Here is a 10,474-nt window from a genome sequence, read left to right as displayed (position 1 = left end):
CACCCATGCAGATGTGAATAACGTCCTCATCAATGTTGGGCAGAATTTCCCTGAAAGCAGTGAGTAAACAATGTCATCATTATATGCAGATTGCTAATAATACTGATAGAGATGGGGTGGCTAAGTGGCTAAGATGCTGAACTTGTCGACTGGAAAGTTTGGCAGTTTGGTGGTTTGAATCTCTAGGGCTCCGTAACAGAGTGAGGTCACATTAATTGTCTCAGCTTCTGGCTGGCAGTTAAAAAGCATGTGAAAATGCAAGTAGAAAAAAAGGGATCATCTTTGGTGGGAAGGTAACAGCATTCCATGTGTTTTTGGTGTTTAATCATTTAGTATAAGGGTGAAAAATTACAAGTTGACAAAATCAATATCATATAAGGAAGATATAAATAAAATATTTTATAGGTGGCATTTAGCACCAGCAATGTTGCAAAGATGTGTTCCAATCTAGTGCCTACATTTAGACTCTATAATGGTAGATTTTTTCATTGGTGATGGGCTTGCTCTCAAATTAAAAATATCTGAAACAAAATCATGATCTGTATAAAGGAAATTCAATTCAATTCAATTTATTAGATTTGTAGGCCCCTCTCCGAAGACACTACAAGAACTCAATATGAAACCAGAACTTTTTAAAATTAGGCATAATAGAGCCAAATATAAGAAAGGAACATTACTACCTTATACAACATATTATAACAGACTCTGTATTGCCCAAAACTGGAAACAAGAAGAAACTCCAATAGAAAGGAATATTTTTTTTTAAAATCGAATGTGCAGAACTATTTGTTGGTCTAGCTTAGATATACTGCATGAGATTATATTACAATGGTTACGACGAGAAATTATAGATTATGTCTTTTTAAAATGTAAATGTATAGAAATCTAATTTTTTTAAAAATGTGTGAGCATATGTGTGTCAGCATGTATGTATACTTTAGGTTAATTCATTCAATCTAACTTCAAAGAGCATTCAGAAACTGCAAATTGTGCAGAATGCAGTCGCACAAGCAGTCATGGACTTGCCCAGAAATTGACATAACACTCCATCACTCCACAGACTGCATTGGCTGCCAATTGGTTTCTGGATGCCATTCAAAGTATTGGTTATGACTTATAAAGCCCTACATGGCATTGGCCCAGAATACCTGTGGGATAGCCTTCTCTCCCACAAATCACAGCAACCGGTCAGGTCCCACAGAGTTGGCCTTCTCCAAGTCCTGTCAACTAGACAATGTTGGTTGGCTGTGACTAGGGGAATAGCCTTCTCTGTGGGTGGGGGGCTGGCCCTCTGGAATCAGCTCCCCCTGAAGATTCATACTGACCTCACCCTCCTTGCCTTCCTCAAGAGTCTTAAGACTCATTTATATCACCAGGCTTGGGGCCATTAGATTTTTGCCCCATGGCCAATGAATGTGTTGACAGAAAGTTGATTGAATGGAAATGAAGTTTTTAAATGAATTTTGGGTTTTTTAGATTTTTTTTAGTTGTTATGTTTAATTAATTGGATTTAGGATGTGATACATTGTTTTATAATATGCTGGGAGCCACCCCAGGTCCTTGGAGAAGGTTGAATAAATATCCAATAAAAAAATGAATGCATGAATGGATGGATGGTGTTGTGGTTCAGCCTGAGCCAGATCAAAGACCAGCTGCGTCTCTGCTGGCTCCATGCCCGGGGGAGGCTGAGAGCGGAGAGGAGAGTTCTTTGCAGTCACACAGTGCAGACAGCAGTCAGGAAAGTGAAGGTGATGCAAGGCCTGGGAGCCCTGGGGAAGGGCTATCTCAAGCAAGTAGCTGTGATTCCCAGGAGTCCCTGGATGATGACGCACAAGCTATCATTAGTATGCGGCAGAGACGCATAGCTCAAAGGAGAAATCAACTGCGTAGATATTATCAGCGTTGAATGAGGAACACCAGGGAGTTGGGTGTGGTCCTCATTAGCAGGGAAGGGTTTATAAGACATGAGAACCATTCCGGCAGCGTGGAGTGTTATCAAAGGGGAGTTGGTGTTATCTGCATTTTCTCTCAGCGTTTTTGTTCCTGGCTCGTGGCCCAGCAGCCTTGAAGATTGGTGGGAGGTGTGTGTCTGTTGGCTCAACAACATCGTCTGGCATTAAGGATCCTGTGTTTCTGTATGAACAATTGCCTTTGTGTATCTATTTGGAGTTCCAGTGTTTTCCTGATCTGTAAGGACATTTTCTGTTGGCTTCTTTTCTCTTTACCATTATAAAACAGTGTTTGGATTCAATCGGTGTGTCTGGCTTATCTTTTTGGGTTGGTCATAGCTTCCGGAGTGACCCAGACGGAACAGATGGATGGATGAACAATAACGAATGAACGAACGAACAAACAAACAAATAAATCATCTACTGTAGCATGTCATCTCTTGGACTTCTGTGGTCAATCATGCTGCTCTTTGATATCTGAGTGCACAGGGAGTCTCCAGAAATCATTCTACTCATGCACACAATCAAATTTCTTTAATGAGGACATGTTCCCAGCAATGTCATTCAAAGTATGATAAGATATGACAGTATCAAAGTCAAGAAGTACCTACAAATCACAGAGTCCTGTGACATGTAATCTGGGAGCCAGTTAACTCTAATATGGGTGAACCGAGAAGGGCCACTTCATTTTAGACCAGCTTTCATTTTCAAGGGTGGCTGCAAGGTTCTTCAAGATAGTTCCAAACCTCATAGTAATTCAAATGAAGAATCATCAATCCTAACCAGAGTTGTGGTTGGCTCTGGGCCAGCTCCTGCCCCAAGGAATGTGGGGGTGGATGTGGGTGAATCCTCCCAGTATCAAAGGCCTCTTTTACTCCCAACTGCTTCGGACAGAAAAGTATTGTCGGAAGCAGGGAGTGACTGTGCAATGGGATCCACAGAGGGGGTCATGGCAGACAGCCAATTAGGAAGCCATTCATCCTCCTCCTTATCTTCAGTGGACTCTGATGAAGAAGCAGTCATAGACGCACGCATGCAAAGGGCTATGAATAGGAGAGAGCAGATACGTTGGTATTACAAGAGATAAGCAAGTTCACCTGTGGTTGGGTGTGGTGCAACTAATTAGGGCTGCTGTTAAATGGGCAGCGTGCCGGCCTCTCAGTGTGGAAGATTATCTGTTTGTGATAGTGGATTGTGGCTTGACTCTCCGGATTCTCCAAGGATATCAGGATTCAGAACGTAAATCATTGTTAAACATGTGAGTTGGACAACGTCTGAAGGAGAGTAGCTGTGATGACTTCACAGCTACTTGTTAATTGCTTTGAGTTTGTTTTTTTTCCTGTTTTTTCACTGCATTCACATCTGTTTGTTTGAACGTGGGCCCTTTGACTACAAAAAGTACAAATTTGTACAAATTTGATTAATAAATCAATCAATCAATCAATCGGGAATTTTGCTTCTATTTTTCTGTGGATAAAGAAAGTATTCTTGAATTTTCACGTTTGTGTGTGTCTGTTTTTGCTACCTTTGCATCTAATTAGAGGCTCATGCAGAGAGCTGGCAGAACAACTAATGTCCAATTGGTAGAGTCTAAGATAATGCACAGTGTCCAGATGGGAATGAAATAAGTCATCCTGGCCAACTGGACATGGGGAAACTCGATGCTTCCAAATGTTCTTCAAAGGTAGCCCTATATAAAGCCCATTGTATGAATTCAAATGCAAGATGATCAGAGTGACTGAGCAAAGGGACTCGTCATCCACACAAAGCTCCAACTGGCACATTATATGATGTTACACTAAGTACTGCCTAGTCACAATTGTCATCTGTTCCTCAAGGAAGAATTGTGAGTCCAGGAGGGCCCTCAGATTACACATCATCTTAGTCTGATGCACTACAACTCCTTAATGTCAAAAAATGATAAACACTGAGATAGAAGAGCCACCCACCCACAACTACTTTTTTCTACCAAGGTTCAATTGAAGTGTTGTTTCCCATCCAGATCATCCAGGCTCCATAGTTACCTGTTACTTCACCTGGAACATGGATATGCAATGGGTCAGGGGTGAGTCATCCATCCATCCATCCATCCATTCATTCATTCATTCATTTGATTTCGATGCTGCCCTTTCAAAGCAACTCAGGGTGGTGTACAATATTATAAATGCATCAATATATAAGAGAAAATCTAATTTACTTTAAACGAACGAAACAAATGACCAAAAGTGTTAAAAATCCCATATACAAACATACACATTCATTCAATTCAATCATTCATAATATTGGCTGGAGACAATCTCATCACTAACAGCCCCCATGCCCGCCAGCAAACCAGGAGGGAGGGGGCGGTACATATCTCTGGAGGGAGTTCATTCCAGTAGGCCGGGGCCACCACAGAGAAGGCTCTTCCCCTAGGTCCTGCCAAATGACATTGTCTGGCCGATGGGACCTGGAAAGCGCTGACTCTTTGGGACCTAGCCGCCACTGGAATACATGAGGCAGAAGATGGTCCCGAAGGTATTCTGGTCCTAAGCTATGTAGGGCCTTATAGGTGACAACCAACACTATGAATTGCACCCGGAGACCACAATTTGTAGTCTCCAAACACTTTTCAAAGGCAGACCCTTGCCACAGCCGAGAAATGATCTTCTAAACTCAGCTGTGGATCGAGGAGGATGCCCAAGTTTTGGACCCTCTCCAAGAGGAGCAAAGACCCCCCCCCAGGGTGATAGACAGACAGTTGGAATTGTATGTTTGTTGTATGTTTGATTTTTACTTTAATGGGTTTTTAATTGTTTTTATTATTGGATTATTGTGTATACTGTTCTATTATTGTTGTTAGCCGCCCCGAGTCTCCGGAGAGGGGTGGCATAGAAATCCAATAAATCAAATCAAATCAGTCCCTGGGAGGAAAAAACCACAGCCACTCCATCTTGTCGGGATTGAGACTGAGCCTATTAAGACCCATCCAGACCCTGACAGCCTCCAGACACCGGCACATTACGTCCACTGCTTCACTGAGTGGACACAGAGTGGAGATGTATAGCTGAGTGTCATCAGCATACTGATGGTGACTCACCCCATGTCCTTGGATGATCTCACCCAATGATTTCCTGTAGATATTAAGGGATTGCCACAGAGAGGAGGAGATCACTTTATTCTCCAGGGCACCAGAGGGCCGGACGAGGAACAACAGCTGGAAGCTGACCAAGGAGAGATTCAACCTGGAAATAAGTAAGAACTTCCTGATGGTCAGAACGATCAACCAGTGGAACAACCTACCAGCGGACGTTGTGAACTCCAATACTCTGGACATTCTTAAGAAGAAATTGGACTGCCATTTGGTTGGGATGCTATAGGGTTCCTGCTTGATGACCCGCATGGTCCCTTCCAACTCTAACTATAAATAAAATAAAAATAAAATAAATAAAGTTCTGGTTTACTTCACTGCTGTTTTGCTCAGGGACATGCATGGGCATAGTTCATAGTGCAGTACTAAAAAAAGATGATGTCACCTATGGTGCCGCTGAGAGAATTGACTCATGGGTTTGGCAGGCCTGGGTCACTGCTGGTTCTATAAAACTGGTCTGAACTGGGAGGAACCCACCTCTGCAACAGGGTATCATCTGCAAACAGATAAAGTGGACCTCTCATTCCAACTTGAGATCAATTGGGACTGGCCATGGAGCAAAGCGATGAACCAGCCCCAAATTATATTCCACTCCCTTAAGTTCTGGAACTGGTCAACATAGAACAAGAATGTGTGCATGAACTCAATCCCACTTCCACCAAATATGGTGTTGCTGTCCCTTATTGGCCCTGAAACCTGATGGGATGAAGTTTAGATAAACCACTTAATTATCCAGGATCCTCTCAAGGTGCAGCATTACCACTTTTTCAATCACCTTCTCTTTAAAGAGAAGGAACTGGGGGGAAATAACCAGCATGGTGGGGGTCTAGCAAAGGTTTCCTGAGGAGAGGCCATAACAGCATCTCTTTAAAGGATGCTGGGAAGACTCTCTTCCTCAAGGATAAATGAACCATCAGTAGGATCCACCCACATGTTGCATTCTAGGCGGCCTTGACCAGCCAAGAGGAGCATGGGTGGAGTTCACAGGTGGTCACACTTACTTCCCAAGGATTCTGTTGACTTTCTTGGGGTAAACTGGACCAAACTGTTCCTAGATATTGGGTAAGTCCTTTCCCTTGCCCTCTCCATAGGATCTACACCATGTTTGACCACAAAACTGGGAGCAGACGCAAACAATGTTATCAATCAGATGCATAGATTATTCCTCAGTGAGGCCTGAAGGAAAACCTACATTGGCCCTTACCCAGATAATCCTTTAAAACCCATGGGAATAGAACAGAACAGAACAGAAAACAGAGTTGGAAGGGATCCTGGAAGCCTTCTAGTCCAACCTCTGCTCCAACAGGACAATATCTTCCATTTCAGACAAATCGTAAAACTCTCCAATGATGGAGCATTCATTAGTTCTGGAGGCAAGTATTTCCACTGGTTGATTTTTCTCACTGTCAGGAATTTCTTCCTTAGTTCCAGGTCACTTCTCTCTTTGGTTGGTTTCCATCCATTGCTCCAAAGTGCCAGGACAAATGACAAGCTACAGACCACTTCTGACAAGGAGCAGCTGTCTCAACAACTTATTAGATGGGCAATGGCAGCAGAGTCAATGGAGGCATAGAGGAGGTCAACAAAGCTGCTTGTGGGGAAACAGTCTTGCCTCTATTCACAAAGTACACCTGGCAAACAGTGGGTTAACCAGTAGGAAAGTGTGTCTGCTTGTTATGATGTGCCCCTTCCCAGCTTTCCTGGATTCTGTTTCTTGACCTCTGAGTTGTGTTTTTGGACTCTGAACCTCAGAGTTGCTAGTGCACTATGGATTGGCTGTCAGACCGAGCTCTGGACCTGTAGGTATTGTTCATTCCCTCTTTGCCTTCTGGGTCAGCTAGGGCCTAGTTTGTAAAGCCAGGTAATCCAAACAGACGGGAAACTAAGGATTGAGGTAGAGTTTCACCAATACCATTAGTGGTGGACCATTTGAGACTGTGATAAGGGAGCAATAAACAAAGTTTATTGCATTGTCGGCATGACTTTCAAGAGGACCAAGCAGAAGAGCCTCAGGTATAATCCTCAATTTAATTTGGAACTGCATTTTGTCCATTAATCACTAAGAATGGACTGGTCAAATAGATCTTGCCTCACCCAGTTTAGCGAAGGGGGGGGGGGGAATCCTGATAAATCACATGATGCTACCAGGATTATGTGAGTTTGCACCCCTGACATAATATCTTCTCTGAAACACTTTCTAAAATTACATTTCTATCTTTGACCCCATTGGCACTAGTATTAGCTGACCCAACTATGGCATAAGCCAAAATACATCTTCTGCTAAGGGGTTCAGTTTCATTGAAGTCAACTACACAGTTTGGTATGGGCTTACTAGTTTGAACATTTTTGAACATAATTATATGAAAATTGAACAGAAAAAATTATGCTTATTTGTTTATTTTGCTCATAAATGGGCCGCTGCTCCCTGGTTTTTCAAGCATGTCACTTTATCAATTTTTCTAGGCCCCTAATTCCAAATATTTTCAATAACTTTGGCATTGAATTACAATTTTGAACATTTCTGAACATTATGAAATGAAAATTGATCTGAAAACATTGATGCTTATTTGTTTATTTTGCACATAAATGTCCTCCACTCCACTGTGTTCAATTAATTCAATTTATATACAAATTATGCGGTTAATTTCATAATTACATGCTTGTTCTTAGTAAAATGAATTCCTTTCATAAACTTAATTGTCTGGCTATCATGTGCTTGCTTTTAAAAAGGATATTCCCAATATTTCTAGCCAAATCTGTATAAAAAGTGAAAATAGTGGCCCACAGCTAGGCCAAGGGGGGTGGCCCTTTTGTGAACAAAATAAACAAATAAGTATCATTTTTTTCAGTTCATTTCTATTTTTCTTATGATCAGGAATGTTAAATTTAGTATATCAAAACTTTTGGGGAAAAATTCATTGGAGATTTGCAGCCTAAAAAAAATATAAACTGACACAAAATGCTCAAAAATGGGGGGGGGGGATTTTGATCAAAATAAAAATATAAGCATCAAATTTTTTCAGTTCAATTTTCCTCCCTCCACCTCCCCCCCCCAAAAATACTTTATGATGATCAGCAATGTTAAATTTAGTAAATCAATGCCTAGGATATTAAAAATATTTTGCATTTGGAGCCTAAAAAAAATTAAAGTGAAAATGTTTGCAAACAGCCCAGGGGGGCGGGGGAGAGAGGCCTTATTTCTGATTTTAAAAAACCAATAAGCATCATTTTTTTCAGTTCATTTATATTTTTTCTTACGTTTATAAATGTTCAAACTAGGCATCCCACACCAACTTTAGTAAAATTGAACGCATTTTGCAGGCTAAACTATCTATAAATTGGAAAAAAAAATCACAAAGAAGAGGCAGGCTTTTATAAGTAAAATAAACCAATAAGCATTAATTTTTTCAGTTCAATTTTCATATCATTATGTGCAGAAATGTTGAAACTAGTTTCCAAGTGAAATAGGTTTTCCCATTGACCAAATATAAGCACCTAAAATAAAGAATTTTCAGTCCGGGTCAGAGAGACACGGGAACAGTATAAGTGTGAGGTCTTTTTGCTCAGGAAAACCTAACACCCCCCCCCCCCCCCAAAAAAAAAAATCCACATAGAAAGAACCCCTGACATGATTTAAAGTCATGAAATTTCAAATTTCAGATATGCAGGGAAAATGTTTTACAGGGTCTCAAAGTTCAAAATTGATCTCACACACCCAATACAGAACACAAGGTGGGTTAATAGGTTAAAGGGTTAAATAAAGTTCAGGAGAGAAGCATTTTAATAGGAAAGTGAACACAAGAACAAGGAGCACTATCTGAGGATAGTTGAGGGAAAGATCAGAAGCAACGTGAGAAAATATTATTTTACTGAAAGAGTAGTAGATGCTTGGAACAAACTTCCAACAGATGTGGTTGTTAAATGCACAGTAACTGAAGTTAAACATGCCTAGGGATAAACATATATTCATCTTAAGATAAAATACAGGAAATAGTATAAAGGCAGACTAGATGGACCATGAGGTCTTTTTCTGCTGTCAATCTTCTATGTTTCTACATTGGGGTGGTGGTGTTAAATTCTGCTGTTTTAAAAACAATTGAATGGTGGTAGGGAAATTTTGTAAAGCTTCAAACATCTAAGAAAACACTCATACTGCATATTTTTTAAAACATAGTTATTGAACCCAATCTTTTAAAACACTATTGTAAAATATTAGCTACACAAAATAAGGAATAAAATAAGAAAATTTCCTCCTTGAAATAATTAATACATCTTTAACAAAAAGCTTTCCTTCCATGCAGGGCACTGGGCTATGGGTATGTTGCAAGCGGTTGCAGCATTTGATAAGGAATTCTTTTATGGACAAATTCCTCCTTCAGGTCATCATTTATTAGAAAGCTTATCACATTCTAAGCATGCCTCAAAGACAAATATAAATGAGGCCAATCCATGCATTAGTTAGACATTCTTGTTTCAAATATTTAATTTCGCTTAATAAACCTTTCTTTTGTTTCCTTTTTTCTAACCATTCATAAAATATATTCCATCTATCTTAATAGTTTGAGTCCTTTCTATTGTTTAGCTCCAGTGTCATTCTACCTAATTCTGTACATTGAAATATTTCTTTTATAATATTCCTTTCTGTTGCCGTTTATTCTTCTTACCAGTTTTGGCAATAGAGATTCTTGCAGCAGTTATAATATGTTTTATTTATTTATTTACTTATTTATTTATTCATTCATTCATTCATTCATTCATTCATTCATTCATTCATTCATTCATTTATTAGATTTCATATTTCCTTTATCCCGATCTTGATTTTGTTCCAATTTTCTTAAATTTGAGGGCAAGTCTATCACATATGAAAAAAAATGCAGGGCAGTGGAACTTACTAAGCCCATGTTAAAAACATGATAAAAAAAGAATGAATAAGGGCATGTTGCAATCAGTTGCAGCGTCCTTCAAAATCTTGAATCTCCAATGACCTACCCTAGGGTCCTCCTTGTAGACTTCAGTTCAGCATTCAATACAATCATACCGGACATTCTCTTAACCAAACTAAATCAGCTAGCGGTACCTGAACACAGTTGTAAGTGGACCACAAGCTTCCTAACAGACAGGAAGCAGCAGGTGAAGCTAGGAAAAATCACATCAGATACATGTACAATTAGCACAGGTGCCCCCCAAAGCTGTGTACTCTCATCACTTCTCTTCTCTCTATACACTAATGACTGCACTTCAAACGATACATCTGTTAAACAACTGAAGTTTGCAGATGATACAACAGTGATCAAACTCATTTGAGACAATAATGAATCCACATACAGATGGGAAGGTGAACAACTATCCTTGTGGTTTGACCAGAACAATTTAGAACTGAGCACACTCAAAACTG

This window comes from Erythrolamprus reginae, chromosome 1 (assembly GCF_031021105.1).
Source record: "Erythrolamprus reginae isolate rEryReg1 chromosome 1, rEryReg1.hap1, whole genome shotgun sequence".
In the NCBI taxonomy this organism is placed as follows: domain Eukaryota; kingdom Metazoa; phylum Chordata; class Lepidosauria; order Squamata; family Dipsadidae; genus Erythrolamprus; species Erythrolamprus reginae.
The sequence above is the reverse complement of the archived record's forward strand: the minus strand, read 5'-3'. Positions refer to the sequence as shown.